The sequence below is a fragment of the Mesoplodon mirus genome (genome assembly GCF_964341445.2).
Source record: "Mesoplodon mirus genome assembly, chromosome: 4".
Taxonomy (NCBI): domain Eukaryota; kingdom Metazoa; phylum Chordata; class Mammalia; order Artiodactyla; family Ziphiidae; genus Mesoplodon; species Mesoplodon mirus.
The window spans coordinates 33,733,328-33,753,894 of record NC_138979.1 but is presented as its reverse complement, the minus strand read 5'-3'; the positions used below and the strand labels follow the sequence as shown (position 1 = coordinate 33,753,894).

The following is a 20,567-nucleotide window of genomic DNA, read 5'->3' as shown; positions in this document are numbered from 1 at the left end:
AGAGCGATGCTGGGTGCCTAGCGCCGTCGGGGAGTGCGCGAGCGTGTAGGCAGCGGGAGGTGGAGAGGAACACCAGAAGGAAGACCGTGCTGAAGGCCGAGCAGCAGGGCGCAGACCTGTTGCCAGATGCATGCCCGCTCATGCACAGTGTGAGCCGGCTCCCTGTGGGCTGGACCCCGCGACCTGACCCTCGGAGCAGCTCCTCCTCGGCAAGATACTGTTTGGGGCGCAAGCCCCCCCAAGACATTCAGAACGGGGGAACTCTAAGGAAAACGGGCATCTGCCCCCGGTTCGATGCGCTCCGGGGACACTGGAGCGCCTGGCACCTGCTGCTTCCAAAGGCTCACACGACCTCAAAGAAATCCCACAGCGGACAGAGACAAGGACGTGTGCCCCTCCACAGACACGTGGACAGACAGACAGAGGCGGACCGCACAGCACTGAGTGGACAAACAGAAGCCAATGACGGGTAACGTTTTCCCTATCACTGGTGGAGGCGCCGAAACCCCAGTCTGCCCTCCCCTCTGAGGCTGGGCAGTACGCGCAGCCCTGGCGCGCCGAGCCCGGCCCTCTTACCTCCCGGTCGGTAGCCAAGACAGTGGCACGCCTCGCGGGCCAGAAGCGCAGCGGCCGGAGCGGTCGGTGGCACACTGACGGGCCCTGCGATCTCCCGGGACGTGGGCAAGCGGAGTGGTAGTTCGTCTGGGAAAGCGGGGCTCAGCCCCTGACCGCACTCAGCTCCTCCGGCCCCGAGCGCCCCGCCGCCGACGCCCGCCGCGCCGCTTGCGTTCGCCAGGCTCAGCCGGGTTGCAAAGCGCTGCGCTCGCCCGCGCTCCCCGGCCGCCGGCCAGAGCGGCGGCTTTTATAGCGAGCTGCGGCTTCAGCCGGCCGCGCCGGGCTGACTCCTCCCCGGGGCCCCTGACGCCCGCGCGCCACCGACCCGCCCCCCGCTGAAGCTCCCCCCCTGCCCAAGTGGGGCGGGGGCCCCGCGCCCCGGCCGGACCCGGGCGGGCTCTGGCGGCCGCTCTGGGAGACGCAGACCCGAGCCTGCGGAACCCGGGCGCGCGGAGTCCAGCGGCAGCAGCCGGGTGAGGGCGCTGGAGCCCAGGACTCGGATGGAGCAGCCGCAGCGGGCCGCCCAGAGCCTGTTCTCCGTACTCAGAGGGCTTAGGGTCGCCGGTGTGCAGGGTTAAAACCCAGCTCGCGTCCAGGGGTAGGAGAGTCTATGGAGGAGAAAGTCCCGCGTCTGGAGCAGAATCGCGGGGAGATAAGGTTCAGGGTTATTAAGCCTCAGAATCTTTTTTTGACTTAGGGTGTAATAGGGAAGAACAAATCTGACCCAATATTAGATCTGTTTCTTTTACTTTAACCTGTGTATTCTATTGCCTTTGCTTCGAGTTAACATTGTTGCCTGTAGCCTGAAATATACAGGATAGCCCGTGATAAACCTCTAACCTTTAAGAGTATGACACTTTTTCATGCATAAAGAGATAGAAAGTTGCAGAACAGAGAATAACAGTTGTCTTGTTGGAGATTTACAGGAACATCGTGACCTGACCTGGGTGGACAGCTGCAGGAACAAAGGATTCCTACACCAAGAAGTTTACAATAACCAACCCCGCCCCTCTCTCACCTTGCCTTTAAAAATGCTTTGCTGAAACCCTTTGGGGAGTTCTGGGTTTGGGGGGGCACAAGCCACCTGTCTCCTTACATAGCCCTGCAATAAACCTGTCTCTGCTCCAAATTCCCACATTTCGGTTGGTTTGGCCTCATTGTGCGCGAGGTACACGAGCTTGCATTTGGTAAGGAGACAGTGGCCGTAGAAAGAGATCCTGGCCTAGGACCTAGCATTCCCTCCGAGAGGAAAAGGCGTGGGGCCTTGGGTTGAAACCAGAGTCAGACATGCCAGGTATGTGACTGCCCACATGGATCTTAACCTCCCTGGGCATCCGTTTCCTCATCAGGAAAATGCGTTCTCTGATGCTTCCTTACTGACAGGTAGGATTTAAGTGAGGTCACAATAGTACAGGTACCTAGCACACAGCAGGTCTTCAGTAAGTTAGAATCCTTCCCCTACGTGGGAGAGAGCTCTGTACCTCTCACTGGACAGACTGAGGTCCTCAAGGGTCAGAGCAAGAAGGCATGACTGCTCTAGATATTCCCCTGCCCGGGGAAACAGTACTAGTGGAAAGAGGCCATAGCAGGTCCCTGGGGCACGTGGAGTCTCCTCTCAACTCCGCCACTAACTCACTGTGTGATTTGGAGCCCTCTACTTTCCTTCTCTGTTTGTTGTATTCCCTCCCATTTTTTTGGAGCTTACAACTCAGTCCCTCACCTGTTTAACTGGAGTCCTCCTAGGACATATATTCCTTTCTCCCTTCCAGCCAGTGCCATGTGAAAACTGACCCGGCAGGGACAGTCCTCATTCTAGGCAGCACACACCGCTTCGTGAATCTATGTATGGTCTTTGGGGCCATAGTCAGACAGAAGCTGCTGGAGTCTGTGTCCATGTTTTCTGCACTGGGACAGAAGCCTTGATTACCTGGCTAAGCTAGGGAAGCAATGCATTCTCTCTCCAGGCCTTTCTCAGAAATCTGATCTTGACCGTCAGTAGGTTTGTTATCGGGATTCTCTTTCTTGACTTCCTGACATTCTTGACTTCTTGGGAGGTAATGAGCTGGGTCCTATGGTAGGTTTCCCTCCCCAGCCTTTCCTTTCCAGCAAATTTAGAAGGAACCCACCCAAGTGCCCCATGCCATACCCTAATTCCTGATTTCTTTCTTAAGAGGACCCCCCAGATTCCAGGACCCACAAGCATTTGGAGGATGCTGAGCATTTGGTACAGGTGGAGAAGGGTCAGCCTTGAATTAGCCTTGCTTAGAGCAATGAGAGGATAGGTGGGATTCTCCTCTCTCCCATCAGGAGAGAGTAGATTTGGGGCCTGCAGGGAATGAGGTCTCTGGAGAGAAACCTGCACCACAGGCGTCTGAGAGATGAAATAGTAAAGAAGGATTCTTGTCTGCTGATGGGCTCTGAGAAGTGCTTAGTCATGTTTTCTCAAAGCACAGAAATGCCCAGCACATTCCTTGGTGTCCAGCTTTCTTTATCACAGACCAGTGCCCCGGGGAAAAAGAGCAATGCTGATGAATTACAAACAGGCTCTGCTTGTCTAAAAACAGATTCTTCAGGCAGAGCTCCATTCAGCACTTCCACTCAGCACTCAGTGATGGACGGGGTATGTGGGTAGTTCTTTTTTTGGATAAATGTTGGCAACATGACTCTGGCATAATTAGTACCCATACTTTCCTCATGCCAAGAACTTTCCTCTTATACATGCAGACACCGGAGCTGGTCAAGAAAGGCTGCATTGGGTTTTCTGGTTTGGGGCAGAATCTCCAGATAGAGAGGAAATATTCTTAAATGGTGTGGTCCCACCCAGAAAGCCTGCCCTTTTCCTCCATGTGAACTTGCCTCCAGCCTATCTTCCTCAGGTGACCTGCTGTCCACCTCAACCACATTCTTGTAGTAGAATGGCCTACCTGCTCGCTGCTCCCATAAGCTGCCCAACTGCTGTTTTCAGTCGGCTGGCAGGATACAAGTCTGTCACTTAGAGCAAGAGTCACCGCACTCTAACCTCTGGCCAGCAAAGCCAGCCCCCTGCCCCTATAGCAGCCTGCTTGCGTGATGTTTAAAAGCTGGCCACAACTGTGGCTTCATCCTTCAAGCCCCAGACTTGGTTTTCCCAGGCGAACAGCAGGCAAACCTGGGGCAAGGGGGGGCATGGAAAGTTGGGAAGCAGGTGGGGTAAGGAGCGAGTGGCTGTTGGCTTTAAGGCTTCCAGCAGACCCCACAAAAAAATAAAACCTCAGGGATGCCAATCCTAATAGCAGCTCGCAAATAATGGGCAAATTTCAATTCCACCAACAGGGGTCGCCCTTGGACACCAAGCCTGAAGCTGGCATCCGAAAAGGGAAATTCCCAGCCATGGGCCCTGGGGCCAGATTTCCAAGACTCATAACTTCTCAGTTCCTGTTTTGTTGGATGCAGATGAGGTTGCCCAGCCCGGGAGAGACAAATCCTCAGCTTTTCTGGTGAGTGGAGGTCTGCACTGGAATTTGGGACGGGAAGTCCTAGAACACGGGCCAGCCACTTAGGAGCTCTGAAAATAGATTTCTACATCTTTCTCTGCAGTGTCCTCATTACCATACAGAAAGAACACTCTTTCCTGTGTTTTTTCTGTCTAAAATACATGTAAACTTCTGTGCCTGTACATGATGTTTTCATATCACTTTGTTGTTTTTCCTAAATGCAAAAATCATACGTGTTCTTTGCAAAAAAACTTCGAAAATTCAGAAAATGAACAAAGGAGAAATCAACTAACTGCAAACATAATGGATGTACATTACAAAAAGCTCAGAAAATATAGAAAAGCACAAAGGAAAAATATCACTTCTACTCAAGATCATCTCTGTTAACACATAGTGTATAACCAAGTATTTTTCCATGTATAAATTACATATACAGATGCACAAATATGTACATGTATGTAAGTATTCCATAAGTAGTTCAATGTTTAGCTCAAAATCCTTCTCTTCCACCAGCTCGCACATTTTGGGAGAGCAGGGGCAGAGTCTCCCAAGTTCACCCCTTTACCTACAGTAGCGCCTATAATGTCCAACAGAGAGTTGGGGTGTAAGAAGCATTTACATGATAAATAAATGAATACACAGATACAGCATTTTTTTTTTGGCTGTGCCGCATGGCTTGCAGGATCTTAATTCCCTGACCAGGGATTGAACCCAGGCCACAGCAAACCAGAGCAAACGAGTCCTAACCATTGGACCACCAGGGAATTCCCCAGATGAGCATTTTTAACTAAAATGATATATTTATACATGCAGTTCATGGAAAAAGAGACCCAAATAGTTCATAAACATTTGAAAATAGGCTCAACTTTGCCCATAAACAAAGAAATGCAAACTAATGCTACACTGAAACCCCTATCAGATTGGCAAAAATCCAAACATTTGCTGATACCACCTTTGTTAGGGGATGGCGTGAGGTTGGAGAACAGAGCCTCGCCTCCTACCTTGCTGGTGAAATTTCCATTTGGTACAACCTCTGAGGGCAGTCTGCAAAGACTTTTGAGAATGTACATAATATTTGACTCAGCAGTTCCACTTATAGGTATTTATCCTATAGATAGTGTTGCACCATGTGTGAAATGACATGTGCAGGGTTATACACTGCAGCCCTATTTGTAATCACAAAAAATTAGAAACAGCCTAAATGCCTATTGGTAGGGCTAACTAACGTATGTTACATTCACATAATAGAACACTATGCAGCTATTTTTTCTTAAAGAACAAGGATCAGTTTTATGTATTAAAATGAAAAATCAAAGTGTAAATCAATGTATATAGCAAGCTACTGTTTGTCCAAAAGGGGAAAGGAAAAAGGATGTATATTTGCATTTACTTAGAGATGCATAAGAAATCATCTCGAACGCTATACAAGAAACCAGTAACATGATTTCCTGTCTATTGCTGGTGATGGTTTTGGTGGGGCTGTAGGATGATGAAATAGACAGGAATAAGAAATAGACTTTTCCTTGTGTATGTTTTTGTGCTTTTTCATTTTTGAACCAAGTAAATGTGCTACCTAGGAAAAAAGTGAATAAATTTTTAAATGGCAAAAAAATTATGCCATATATAATAATAAGCCTTTTTTCACTTAATAATATACTGTAAACATTTCCCCAAGTCTTAAATCTCCTTCAACATTATCTTTAAATGGTATACTGTTTCCTAATATGGACATAATTTATATAATCAATCCCCTAATACTGGTTTCAGTATTCTAAATAAGGCTATGATTTTGAACACCTTTGCATTTCTCTCTCATTATTTCTTCTGCATAAATTTAAGTTTGCATCAGCTTATTTATTTATGTATTTATTTGTTTTATTTCTGGCTGCGCTGGGTTTTTGTTGCTGCATGTGGGCTTTCTCTAGTTGTGGCGAGCATGGGGTACTCTTTGTTGCGGCGCACAGGCTTCTCATTGCGGTGGCTTCTCAGGTTGCGGAGCACGGGCTCTAGGTGCACAGACTTCAGTAGTTGCAGCATGTGGGCTCAGTAGTTGTGGCTTGCCGGTTTAGTTTCTCTGCAGCATTTGGGGTCTTCCCAGACCAGGGCTCGAACCTGTGTCCCCTGCCTTGGCAGGCAGATTCTTAACCACTGGGCCACCAGGGAAGTTCCTGCATCAACTTAAAGCCAACTTACCCTCTAGAAAAGTTAGACCAGTCTCCATCCCAACAATCCACACATGAGTGGGCCTCTTTCCCTGAATCCTCTTTAATACCTGGTATTCTTTTTTTTTTTTTAACCCATTGCCAACATAGTAGAAAAATATTATATTTCACCGTACTTTTAGTTTTCATTGCTTCTAGTTATACACTTTGATATGAGCATTTCTAGTTCTTCCTTTGGAAATTGCCTGCTCCAGAAGAGAATATATCACGGGCCGACCACACCAAGCATTTGTGAGCTTAGTAGATGTTACTGAAGAATTGCTGCAGTGAGGGCTCTAAACTGCCTTGATATTAGACAGTATCCTGGCAGGTCACAGAAGCATTGCTCGTTTCTCCAGAGATATACAACTGGCCAAGAAGCACATGCAGAGATGCTCAACATCACTAATCATTAGGGAAATACAAATCAAAACCTCAATGAAATATTCCTTCACACGCATTAGGATAGCCACTATAAACAGAACAAAACAAAATTAGATAATCACAAGTGTTAGCGAGGCTGTGGAGAGATTGTACACTATTGGCGAGAATGTAAAATGATGTAAACACCATGGAAAACAATATGGAATTTGTGAAAAAATTAAAAATAGAACTATAATCTGATCCATCAATCCCACTTCTGGGTCTATAGCCAAAGGAATTGAAAGCAGGGTACTGAAGAGATATTTGTACACTCATATTGATTGCAGCATTATTCACAATAGCCAGAAGGTCCCAAGTGTCCATCAACTGATGAGCAGATAAAGAAAATGTGGTATATCCATACAATAGAATATTATTCAGCCTTAAAAAAGGGATGAAATCCTGACTTGAATGAAACTTGAGGACATTATGCTAAAAGAAATAAGCCAGTCACAAAAAGACAAATACTATATGCCTCCTTTTGGGGGGGTGGGCCATGCCACACGGCTTGCAGGATCTTAGTTCCCTGACCAGGGATCAAACCCAGGCCCCCTGCAGTGCAAGCACAGAGTCCTAACCACTGGACCGCCAGGGAAGTCCCTATACGCCTCCTCTTTAATGAAGTATGTAGTCAAATTCATAGCGTAGAAAGTAGAATGGTGGTTGCTAGGGGCTGGGGGGACAGGGAGCCATCGCTGAACGGAGGTGGAGTTTCCTTTTTGCAAGATGAAAAAGTTCTGGGTATTGGTTGCACAATGGTGTGAATATACTCTGAACACTACTAAACTGTACACTTTAAAGTGGTTAAGATGGTAAATTTTACCACAATTAAAAAAAAAGCACTACAAAGGAATTATGACTAGGGTTTTCCTTCCAACACGGATGTCAAAACATGATCCTTCTCTACTCAAAACCCTCCAATTTACTTCTCACTAGGAGCAAAATCTGGAGACATGATGGGCAAGGGCCCACCTGCTGCCACTCCAACCACAGTCACTAGACATCTTGCTTGCTTGACTCTAGCCCCCTTTGGCGTCTTGCTGCTTCCTCAACACATTAAATATATTCCAGCCTGAGGCCCTTTGTGTTGATACTTGCTGTTTCTTCTGTCTGAAATGGTGCCTCTTCAGCTATGTGCATGACCCCATCCCTGACTTTATTCAGGTCTCTGCTCAAAAATCACACACTCAGAGGCTTCCCTGGTGGCGCAGTGGTTGAGAGTCTGCCTGCCGATGCAGGGGACACAGGTTCGTGCCCCGGTCCGGGAAGATCCCACATGCCGCGGAGCAGCTAAGCCCGTGCGCCACAACTACTGAGGCTGCGCTCTAGACCCCGTGAGCCACAACTACTGAGCCCGCGTGCAGCAACTGGTGGAGCCCGCACGCGTAGAGCCCATGTTCAACAAGAGAAGCCACCGCAATGAGAAGCCCGCAAGCTCGCCGCGACTAGAGAAAGCCCGCGTGCAGCAACAAAGATCCAGTGCAGCCAAAAATAAATAAAAGAAATAATTTATTTTAAAAAAAGACTCAAATGTTGCTGCCATTGGGATACTTTTTCTGCTCTCCCCCATCCTGAGTTCTCATGGAAGCTTGTAGAGAATTCTGTTGTAAAATCACGGCACTGTGTGTGTTTGCGCCCCTTTCTTCCTCCTCCTCCCCACCTCCGGCTGTGAGCTTTGTGGCACAGAGATGCATCTTACCCATCTCTAGCATAATGAGAGACTCAGTAGATGCTCAATAGATGCATTAATGGATAAATAACATTTCTCCACTGAGATTTATACTGTACTCTCAAAGAGAAACTCCTGGCATGGGAAATAAATACATATGAGTGAAATGGTATTTAAATACTCCATGAAATTCCTAGACAGCCAAGAGGAAGGGTTTTGTTTTGTTTTTATTGCTAATACCCTTAGCCAGAACCTGGATACCTCATGGTTTCAGTGGCAACATAATAAACACATTTGATATTTTTTTGTAATGCCATGAAATGTTCTTTCCAAAAGTATAGAAAGTACAGCAGTGTGGGAATGAACTGTATTTGAACTGCCACTAATGTATAAAGTAGATAACTAATGAGAACTTACTGTGTAGCACAGGGAACTCTACTCAGTGCTCTGTGGTGACCTAAATGGGAAGGAAGTCAAAAAAAGAGGGGATATAGGTGTACGTATAGCTGATTCACACTGCTGTACAGAAGAAACTAACACAACATTGTAAAGCAACTATACTCCAATAAAAGTTTTTTTTAAAAGTTAAAAAAATAATATTATATAATTGCTCTTAAGCTTGCATTAATAAAATAACACATGTTCTTGAAAAATAAATAAACAAACTGCCACTAAATCAATTGTTCTTGGGCATTTCCCTTTACCTAGATCACCTCTTGTATAAAAAAAAGAGAAGGGGTGGGGCTTCTCTGGTGGCGCGGTGGTTGAGAGTCCGCCTGCCGAGGCAGGGGACACGGGTTCGTGCCCCAGTCCGGGAAGATCCCATGTGCCGCGGAGCGGCTGGGCCCGTGAACCATGGCCGCTGAGCCTGCGCGTCGGAGCCTGTGCTCCGTAGCGGAAGAGGCCACAACAGTGAGAGGCCCGCGTACCGCAAAAAAAAAAAAAAAAAAGAAGGGGTGGTTTTGGTGTATGTGTCATAAAAATGTGACTGCCTTTCCATGTCACCACTTCTTTACTCAGTACTGCCTCACACCTGGCCCACTTTATGCATTTACGACGCCCTCTTCCCCCATAGGTGTCAGCGGCTGTCATCTCGGACTAAATCCAATTTTCTGCATGGGGTGCTAAAGGAAGAGGCCTGTACTCTATATCTGAAGCAAAAAGCTGGATTCATCGTTTGCAAGGCAGTAAACACGGCAGATTGCGGATCTCCTGTAGAGTATTTGGGAAGTGTGGGGCTGGGGATTAGTAGACTCTTAACAGTGGGAGTATTCAGGCATTAAGTGACCTTTAGCAAAGGCAGCTTGGTCCCTGGAGCAAGGCTGTTGCTGATTGGCTGGCCCTCAGAAGCACGTGTACCAGAGGAAGCTGTCCTTGATGAATTGGGACAGACTGAAAACCTGTTCTCCTGGTTACTTGTTCCAGTGGCCAAAGAACAGCGAGTCTTTTCTTGAACGGGAGGATAGGAACTATTCTCTCGGTAGGATCCCTTTTTTATTTAAGTGTCAAAGAATCCAGCCCAGAGATTTTCAAACTTTAACATGAATCAAATCAGATCACCCGGAGGGCTTGTTAGAGCAGACTCTTGGGCCCCTCTCCTGCAGAGTTTCTGATTAGGTAGGTCTGGGATGGGAGCCAAGAATCTGCACTTCTAATGAGTTCCCAGGTGATGCTGATGCTCCTGGTCCAGGGACCACACTTTGAGAACTACTGGTCCAGCATCATAGGAGTTGTAGTTAATTATTTGCTGTTAAGAAAATATTTAGGGAATTCCCTGATGATCCAGTGGTTAGGGCTCCGTGCTTCCACTGCTGGGGGCCTGGGTTCAATCCCTGGTTGGGGAACTAAGATTCTGCAAGTTGTGCAGCGTGGCCAGAAAAAAAAAAAAAAAAAAAATATATATATATATATATATATATATATATATTTAACACAATAAGTTACTGATGAGTCTAAGAATTCTGTAAATGATTTTGTAAAATAGTTATTAATCACAGCCACATCTATATACATACATGGTAAATACATAGGAGAAAGATAATACTCCTTCTAAAGTTAATGACTAGAAAATATGAATTCCAGGACATATTGCAGGAACTCTGTCCTGTCCCTCCCCTCCTCTTCCTTTCCCAACTTCTCCCTCAGAATGTGTGACCCATCCCGTCCTGGGGAATCCTAGACCAGGTACTTCCCAAGGAACCTCCCAGGTTTGTGATCCTACGTTTGTGGCAGATCGTGGTTTAACACATGAACTTCTGGTCAAGGTATGAGCCATGTTAGTAAAGTGATGTCAACTGAAAATACAGGAGGCAAGGAAGTTTACAAGACAAGTGGGAGAGGAAGAGAGAGAGAGGAAGAAGAAGTAAGAAAGAGAGAGAGAGGCTGGCTGACTTTAGAAATTCTCCTTCATATCACCAAGGAAAACTGTCCCTCTTTATATCCGTGTAAGTGCTGGGTGATATCAGATTGTTGTGGTTCGTTGAAGATAAACCATGTTGCAGGCAGGACACACACTGTCCTCAGAAGGAAAGTTTGGCACGCCCCTGCGTTTCTACTGTGACAATCTGAGGTAGGGCCATTGCGTGTAAATGTATGGAAGAGAAACACTCTGTGTTTCTGAAGAAAAATTTTTACAAGGAAAATTCTGATTAAACAAAAAAACCCCAGGGGATACTAGGACACACAAAAGCCATGGCTCTGCCTGATACGGTGCCGGGAGTGAATGCTGCCATTTTCCCATATCTTCCCAAGAGGCTTTTACTAATGGGTTCATTGGAAAATTCTTTCAGTAGAGACCACAATGTTCTATTTCTACAGGTGGAAATAGCTAGTATTTTTATTGAGAGCTCAGTATGTTCTAGGCTCATACAATCCTCACCTGAGTATTATGAGGTAAGTACTAAGTCACCCTTATTTTACAGGTGAGGAAACTGAGACACAGAGAGGTCACATTGCGTCCCTGTGACACACAGGGAGTAGCCAGTGGAGCTGAGATTCAAGCGCAGGCAGAGGGACTCCCCAGATGCATGTTGAACCGCTAGGTCATAATCCTCTCAAAAGCCTAAAGATTCGATCCCCTTAATCACTTTCTCGGCTTGTTTGTTGTTTCCTTTAGGACACATTATGATTTGATTTTTTTCATTTGTTCACCTGTTATTGTCTGTTTCTCCTCCTAGCATATAAGCTGCAAGAGGATAGGGGCTTTGTTCACTGCTGCATCCCCAGAACCAAGTGTTTGGGCTCGTAAACATTTGTGGAAGGAAAGAAGGAAGGAAGGAAGGAAGGAAGGAAGGAAGGAAAGGGAGGGAGGAATTCTAAGTATCAGTCAGCTTGATAGATGAGGTCTGATTAAAAGAATGCCTGTTATATTTTGTTTTTTCTATCGACCGCTAATTATGCACCGAGCAGTCTTGTTTTTAAAGAAAAGTCCACCTGTGTCTTGCGCTGAGAAGAACAGAGGTCATCTTTAAGGTGACAGCAGGCAGTGCAGAGGGCAAAGCACTGCCCAGCTACATCCATCTGCCCTTTATGTACATCTTCCCTTAGGTTATACTGAGACCCTGAAGGTACTGGCATGGCTCTGTATTGGAAGTCCCAAACTTCCTTCTAGTATGTCACCTGGGTCATCTCTGGTGTGTGGGATTAGTAAAGTAGGAAAGAGGAGGCAAAGAGGAGGCCTTGGGCTTCCCTGGTGGCACAGTGGTTGAGAGTCCGCCTGCCGATGCAGGGGACGCGGGTTCGTGCCCCTGTCCGGGAAGATCCCACATGCCGCGGAGCGGCTGGGCCCGTGAGCCATGGCCGCTGAGCCTGTGCGTCCGGAGCCTGTGCTCCGCAACGGGAGAGGCCACAACAGTGAGAGGCCCGCGTACCAAAAAAAAAAAAAAAAAAAAGAGGAGGCCTCTCATCTTTTTACTTTAAATAATCCTGTATTGTTTGAATTCCACCGCCCCCCACCATGAGCATGTGTTATTTCTGAAATGAAACTCAAGCAATAAACAATATAAAAAGAAGAATTTGTAAGGCAGGGATTGGCAAACTACAGCCCATGAGCCAAATCTGGCCCACCACCTGTTTTTTTTTTTTAATTTAATTTAACTTTTTAAAACATCTTTATTGGAGTAGAATTGCTTTACAATGTGTTGTTAGTTTCTGCTGTACAACAAAGTGAATCAGCCATATGCATACATATGTCCCCATGTCTCCTCCCTCTTGCATCTCCCTCCCACCCTCCTCATCCCACCCCTCTAGATGGACACAAAGCATCGAGCTGATCTCCCTGTGCTATGCAGCTGCTCCACCACCTGTTTTATAAATCAGGTTTTCTTGGAACACAGGCACATCCCTTCCTTTACATACTATCTATGGTTGCTTTAGTACAACAGTGGCAGAGTTTGAGTATGGAGACCATATGGTCCACAAAACCAAAAATATTTACTCTCTGACATTCTGTAGAAAACATTTTCTGACTCTTGATCTAAAATAATTTATTTTAAATTCCTTATAGATTTTTTTCCCCCCCATAGAAACGAGACCTAGTGAAACCAATTAACAGAACTGGGTTCTTTCTGTCTACTAGGAAGGTAATCACTGGCTATATTTTGTTAATTTATTCAACGGCTATGTTCTCTGCATATACAAAGAATATAAGATAATTGCTCAGCTAAAAAAACAAACCTTTCTTAGCATTTCTAGAAATACAAACATCTGTCGGGATATCTGCAAGACTCAGGAACAACTACACTGACCACCCTACTTGACTTTCCCTCAGAGCATCTGGTAACACTTGGCATATTACACATTTATCTGATTATTGCCTGTTGTCCCACTGCCACCAGAATGTAAGTTTTACTACATTAGGGATATAGTAAGCATGATTTCTGTAAAAGAAGCTTGATACTGAGGCAATCTAGATATTTGGTGTTATTGGAATTGATGGTGTTTATCGATTTCTTCTTGTGGTTTTGCAAAAAAGTTTAATGGATTTTGAGTCTACTTAATAAAGTAATAATGAAGCAAAAACCCATTAGGGTTTCCCCGAGTAAAACTGAGAATATCCGTTCCGCAAAACATGTCACAAAGAAAATAAAAAGGCGAGGAACAAACTGGGAGAATATATTTGCAGCACGTGAAAATAAAAGATTTGTTTGAATATCAAGAATATATAATCACCTGAAAAAGAGAGTACTCTATCAGAAAAGTGGGCCAGAGTCATGCACAGACATTTCACATGAAAGAACGTACAAATGGCCCGTGTGTTTTTGAAAAGTTGCTCATTCCCATGCATAATCGGGGATGTAATTGAATTTCACATACACTGTTTAGGCAAAAATTCACAAAGTCAGACGATGTCAAGTGTGAATGACTAGGGACTTCCCTGGAGGTCCAGTGGTTAAGACTCCACACTTCCACTGCAGGAGGCGTGGGTTCGATCCCTGGTTGGGGATCCTGCATGCCATGCGGCACAGCTGAAAAAAAAATGTGAATGACTAGAACTTCTATCCAATGTTGATGGGAGGGAAATCAGTGTCTTACTTTGGAAATGACTTGGCATTACCAAGTGAAGCTGAACAGACAGATCCCCTACTCAAAATGGGGCCATGCAAGTAGCATTGCTTGGGAGCCTCTTAGAAATGCAGAATTTGGGGCCCCATCCTGGACCTACTGAGTCAAGATCTGCATTTAGATGCCCACTGGAGGCCCCTGGGGAGCTTTGAAAAGTCCAGATGCCCAGGTGGCACCCAGACCAGCTAAATTGTAATCTCTGAGGGTGGGACCCAGGCATCAGCATTTAAAAAAGCTTCTCAGTAATTTCAACATGAAACTAGGGTTAAGAAACAGCAACCAGATGTCTCTCATATCATGAGAAATACAAAAATATCTTTAATAGCTAAAATCTGGGAGGTAACCAGTATGTCTACCAATAGTAGATCAGACACACACGCACACCCACATTCTTACTATAAAGAAGAGCAAAGGAATGACTAGTAGAAAATTCAGGATAGTGGTTACTCTGTGGGGTAAGGGAGGAAAAGGCATGTGATTGGAGGAGACGCAGGGAGAAGGTGAGTTTCTAATGTCCTGGTAATATTCTATATCTTAGGTTCAATAACGGAAATATGGGTGCTCATTTTTTCCCCTTAAACTATAAAAATAGGTTTTATCCACTCTTTTGGATAAAATTTTAAAGTCTAAAAAATGTTTTAAGAGGGCATCTTTCATATCCGTTCTTCTGAGCCGCCTTCTTCAAGGCATCCCACCCTTTCCCAGACCTCATCTGCTACTCTCCTCCAAGCTGGTTTTCTCTGCCTTTGCTAAGAAGTCTGAGTCAAGAGGATCCACTGCTCTACCCACCTGGATCTTTTTTATCCCAGAAATCCTGGCCCACTCCAGGTCCCATCTTAGAAAGTTCTGGATGGGCTCGGGATCTACATGTGCCTCCCAGCCCCATCTAAGGGTCATCTGGAAGTCCAGGGAAGGGAGATCTGAAGGGCACTGAAACAGGAGACAGTATCTGCACATGTCTGGAAGGCCCCGGGCCCTCCCACCCTGAAGCAGAGCCAGACAGGGCCAGGTGTCAACAAGTTGTGTCCAGCCAAATGGTAAATCATTTAGCAGCAGAGTAATGATTAAGCTACGACAGGGTAGACTGTCTTAAACTAGAGTTTTCAAAGTGTTCTCTGTTTTGTTCTAAACCCAAACTCAGCCAGCCATTTAATGAGTGGGTCTAAGACCCCACGACCTCTTACAAAGCTTTTCTACCTACAGAATTTCATCTGATCCCACCATGACTGCGGTGGGGATTACTACCATTTTAGAGAAGAACAGGCTCAGAGCAGTTAAGAGAGTTGCCCAAGGTCACACAGTATCATGGCAGAAAAACTCACAGCCAGGCCTGCTGTCTCCAAGATTCTTCCAATGGTCTCAGCCCCTTCTGGGTCTGTAAATGCTTCTGCACTCAACTCCCGCACATCCGGAGATGCCCTCCTTATGCAGAGAGCTCTGACCAGCCCTTGGCCTTCCCTCCCTGGGCCTGCCTGCAGAATACATTCAAGCTCCTTAACCTCCCCAGGAACTCACAGTTCCTAGAATTCAAAAATATTGGCTTTAAAAGAAGCTGTAGACATTACTGTCTAGTTCAGTGATTTGAATCCTTCAGAATCACTGATACCTTTGAGAATCTGCTGAAGTTGTGGAACTTCTCCCCAGAAAAATGCCCATAGGTACAGACATCTCAAAGGGGCCACAGACCCCAAGACTCTTGTTAAGAATTGCAGATCAAGTATTACAATTTTGGTGTTTTCTCCAAAAAGTAAAAATAGAATTACCATACAATCCAGAAATTCCACTTTTAGGTATATATCCAAAAGAACTGAAAAGCAGGGTCTCCAAATATATGTGTGTGTGTGTGTGTGTGTGTGTGTGTGTGTATACATGCCCATATTCATAGCAGCACTATTCACAATAGCCAAAAGGTGGAAACAACCCAAATGCCCATCAACAGATGAATGGATGAACAAAATGTGGTCTATCCATACAATAGAAAATTATTCAGCCTTAAAAGGAAGGGAATGAAATGTTACATGAATGAACCTTGACAACATTCTATTAAGTGAAATAAGCTAGTCACAAAAGGACAAATACTGTGTGATTCCACTTCTGTGAGGTACTTAGAGGAGTCAAATTCACGAAGACAGAAAGTAGAATGGTGGTTTCCAGGGTCCAGAGGAGGGGAAATGAGCAGCTAGCGTTTAATGGGTACAGAGTTGCAGTTTGGGAAGGTGAAAATTTTCTGGGGATGGATGGTGGTGATGCTTGCCCAACAGTGTGAATGTACTTAATGCTACTGAACTGTACACCTAAAGTTGGTTAAAACGGGGAATTTTATGTTACATATATTTTCCTCTGGCTGGGAAGAAATAGGGCCAGGCCTCCTTGTTCCAAGGGCTGCGTCCCAGGCCCTCTGCCTGGGCGAGATCTGTGCAAGCTCCTGCAGGCACGGCTATGTCTTCTTTGCAGAAATCCTGGTAGGCAAGGCCTCAGGGAAGAGGAGGCATCAGAGCTGGACGGCATGGGCTGTGATATTTATATGAACTTCGTCTATTGGCTTAGTAACCCTCACACAGGAGGGAATGAGATGTACTGAGGACGACTTGTTCTTTCTAGCTTGGGGAGTAAGACAGTGCCATCCAATGGATTCCAAGACAAATTATTTTAACAAAAGATCCTACTGATGATATGTTTTATAACCACTTCGCATGAATTCTGAAAGAAGGTTTGGGCTTTCCTCTTTATAAAGACTTATTGACAATATAATTAAACATCAACAACAAAGATGTCCATCTATTACATATCCAGCTCTTGGTCCAAGTTTGAATGTGTGGGGGTGTCAAGAGAAGAATCATACACGGGAACTATTTAGTGATCAGTTTTACCATATAACGTATTTTGGCAATTTTGTCATGCCACTAAATATTGTTCTATAGCATCGTTTTTGATGGTTACAGAATAATGCATTGTACGGACATAATAAAAACGAAATCCCTGTTGCTGGAAACTTAGATTGTTTGCAAGTCTTCACTTTTACTAACAGTGTAGCAGTGATTATCCCATATAAGCCCATGTCATCTTCTTGATTATTTCCTAAGGATAAATTCCTAGAAGCCAAATTGCTAGATTAGGCTTTTGATTCAAAGTATACTTTAGAACATTTGTACCAACTTGGTGTGTAAAATTAGCAATATAATTTTAAAGTAACTGTTTATCCAAACCTTTACCACCAATGGGTATTATAATTCAAATATTTATACCAGCTTATAATTTAAATGGCATTTAATTATTTAAATGTATTTAAAAATATATCTATTAGATTATTTGATTAAATCTGTAAGTGATTATTTTGGGCAATAATCTCTTCAAATAAATATTGAGCAACCTCTTCAAATAAATATTTGTACCAAGTTTATAATTTAAAATGGCATTTCGTTGTTTAAATGTATATATACTTGATATAGTCAGTTGATTATTTGATTGAATCTATGTGATTATTATGGACAATAATCTCTTATGATAGTCTCTTCACATCCTGTGCTCTTTGATAAAGAGTGCCTCATCATTTGATTATTAAATATATTTTTACATTATGTCATTTGCTTTATAATGTCACCCCAGTTTGTCACTAGGTTATGCTATTTTTTCTTTTACTCTGAAAGTTTTTTATTTTTAATAAATCAAACCTAGAAATGTATTCCTTTGTGGTTTCAAGCAGTAATGATATACTATGGTAGGTGAGTACAGAATACTGAAGCAGCTGTTGGCAGGGGCTACAGTCAGGGTCATGAAAAGTTTTCTAGACTCTAGAATCTGAAAGACTGAGCTTTTTCAGTCTTAAGACTTCCCACCTGGAATTCTTCTATCTGGTAAAGCACATGCCTGCATCTTTTTCATCTTCAGTTGCCCTGGCTATTCTTGGCACTTTGTTCTCCCATACAAATTTTAGGATCACCTTATCAGTTTCCTGACAAAAAATCCTGTTGGGATTTTTACTGGAATCATTATTAGTCCTATAGGTCTATTTGGGAAGAATATATTAAAAATGAGTCTTCTTATCCATTAACATGGTATAACCCTCATTAATTTAGGTTTTCTTTAATGTCCTTCAAAAAAGTTTTGATTTTCTCCAGAGTATGTCTAACATGTGTGTTAGATTCCCAGTTACTCAATATTTTTAAAAGCTATTGTAAATGGCATCTTTGTTCTTAATTGAATTTAAAACATTTTTAACTGATTTATAGAAATAAGATAGACTTTTCTATATTGATTTTTGTGTCCAGCAACCTAACTAAATTCTTATTACATCTAATTTGTAGATACTTTCTGGTGTAGCTGTCTGGTGTTTCATCCAGGCATCATAATCTGAGTTTTATTTATTTTTCATTTCTTTAAACATCTTTTATTATGTATAATCTACATACCATAAAATCTACCCCTTTTAAGTGTACATTTCAATGATTTTTGGTAAATTTAGTGAGTTGTGCAGCCACAATAATCTGGCTTTAGAACATATTCATCCTTTTTATTTTTCCATGTCTCATACCTTTTTCATTTCGTTGACTCTACTGCATTTGCTAGGGGCTTTGTGTAATTTTGAGCAGAAGTGAGAATGGTACTATGGCTAATTCCCAATCTAAAATGGAATAATGCTTCCACTGTTTTACCACTCAGTACAATGCTTGGTTTTTGTTTGTTTTGAGAGAATCTGTTCATAAAGTTGCTTTCTAGCCCTAGTTTGATAAAAGTTTGGTTTGGTTTTTAATCATGAATGGGATATTGAATTCCACCAAATGTTTTGTCTGTGTCTGTTGAGATGATCATATGATTTTCCTCTTAAAAGGGAAGCTTCCAATTAGTCTCCCCACTGTGGAGGGTGCTCTAGGGTTTGTGTACTGTCCCCTGAGCACCACCAGACTGGAAAACCAATGCTCAGGTTAACCTAGTCCAGGAAATTCCTTCCAAGAGAAAACTGGCTTCAAAGCTCCTCATCTTTACCTAGTATTTGGCCTACATAGTCTTTATTTTCTTACCAGTTCATGTATCTAAGATTTTTCCATTTTATTTAGTAGTGCTAGTTTGTTTTTGCTTTTTTTTTTTTCCCCACAAGGAGAGTTTGTCCTCACCCCAAGTCCGTCTTACAGCAGAAAACAGAAGTGGCCAGATCTTTCAGGTTCAGTACTAAGTATGTTTTGTAATCTGAAACTGTCATGAATGGGGTGTCTCTTGGGATTCCCACTGTCATCACACACACCATCCTCAGAGAAAAGCTGTCCCCATGTCAAACTCTGCTAAAGAGTAGACAAAACCCCCTCCCCGGTTTTGGGGAAAGAGTCAGGAGTCAGAAAACATGAGCTGCTTCCAATAGATATAAACCACCTACATCAAGTTATAAAAACAATGAACTGAAAGGGCTTTGCCACCTTAGCTTCTGTAATTGTCAATCTTATTATCGTTTCCCACTAACTGCTGAAATTTGGCGGACAAAAGTAAGTTTACTAAATAGTTCAGGTGGGAAAAAAGGGGGAACTGGTTTACAGAAGATGCAAGCAGTAGACAAACGGGATCAGAAATCCGGTCTCTGGAAACCAAGGTTAGCTGCTCTCACACCCCAAAGGCAGGCTGTTGGATATGCTTCTTTCCCTTCTAAGTCTCCTGGACCTCTGGGACAGTACCACCTCTGTAGCTTCACTAATGACTCCCCTAGGTGAGCAAGGCCCCATCCTTCCAAGGTCCCCCATTACAGGTACTGATCTAAGACCAGGAAGTAGCCTGCAATGTGCTGGGACACACACTCACGGGAGCATAGCCCACGCCCTTACACCTTCCCTCCACCACCATTTCTCTTCCTGCGTGCCCAGAAGGGGTGTTCTGAGTTGAAAACAAGCATCCCTCAGTTGCTCTTTTTCTAGTCAGTGATCAAAGGACTGAAAAGACTCAGCTCAGGTTTTCCAAAGAAACAGGCCTGTTCTCCCTCCTAGCCAGGTCACAGTGAGATTGCCTTCATCATTCTTGTTTCATAGCCAGAATCCATTGCCCTCTCTATTTGGATTCCATCTGTACTTTATTGCTACAGGTTTTATATCTTGGCTTCTTCAAAAGTAATCTATGGGGCTTCCCTGGTGGAGCAGTGGTTGAGAGTCCGCCTGCCGATGCAGGGGACACGGGTTCGTGCCCCAGTCTGGGAAGATCCCACATGCCGCGGAGCGGCTGGGCCCGTGAGCCATGGCTGCTGAGCCTGCGCATCTGGAGCCTGTGCTCCACAACGGGAGACGCCACAACAGTGAGAGGCCCGCGTACCACGAAAAAAAAAAAAGTAATCTCTGGTCTTTTACAGAACAAAAACACACACCTTGAGACCTACTGTATAGCTCAATATAATGTAACAACCTAAATGGGAAAAGAATTTGAAAAAGAATAGATACATGTATATGTGTAACTGAATCACTTTGCTGTACACCTGAAACTATCACAACATTGTTAATCAACTATACTCCGATATAAAATAAAAAGTAAAAAAAATATATACACTTTGAGAAAAGTAATGACGTTTGTAAGCTCCAAGGGTTTCTTCTTAAATCTAGACAGATGTTTTCTTTGATGGAGAGATGAAGGAAAAAAACCGCATGAGCCCACACA

At 44.1% G+C, this 20,567-nt stretch overlaps 1 protein-coding gene across 2 annotated transcripts in view; it reads right to left on the bottom strand.

Moving 5' to 3' along the window:
* CEMIP (cell migration inducing hyaluronidase 1) overlaps positions 1 to 936 on the bottom strand; it is a 161,455-nt gene extending 160,519 nt beyond the window's left edge. For both annotated transcript variants that reach the window (XM_082619585.1, XM_082619586.1), the window contains exon 1: positions 577 to 936. The gene's annotated coding sequence lies outside the window, so the exon portion shown is untranslated. The remainder of the gene's footprint in view (positions 1 to 576) is intronic.
* Between the last annotated feature and the right edge of the window lie 19,631 nt (positions 937 to 20,567).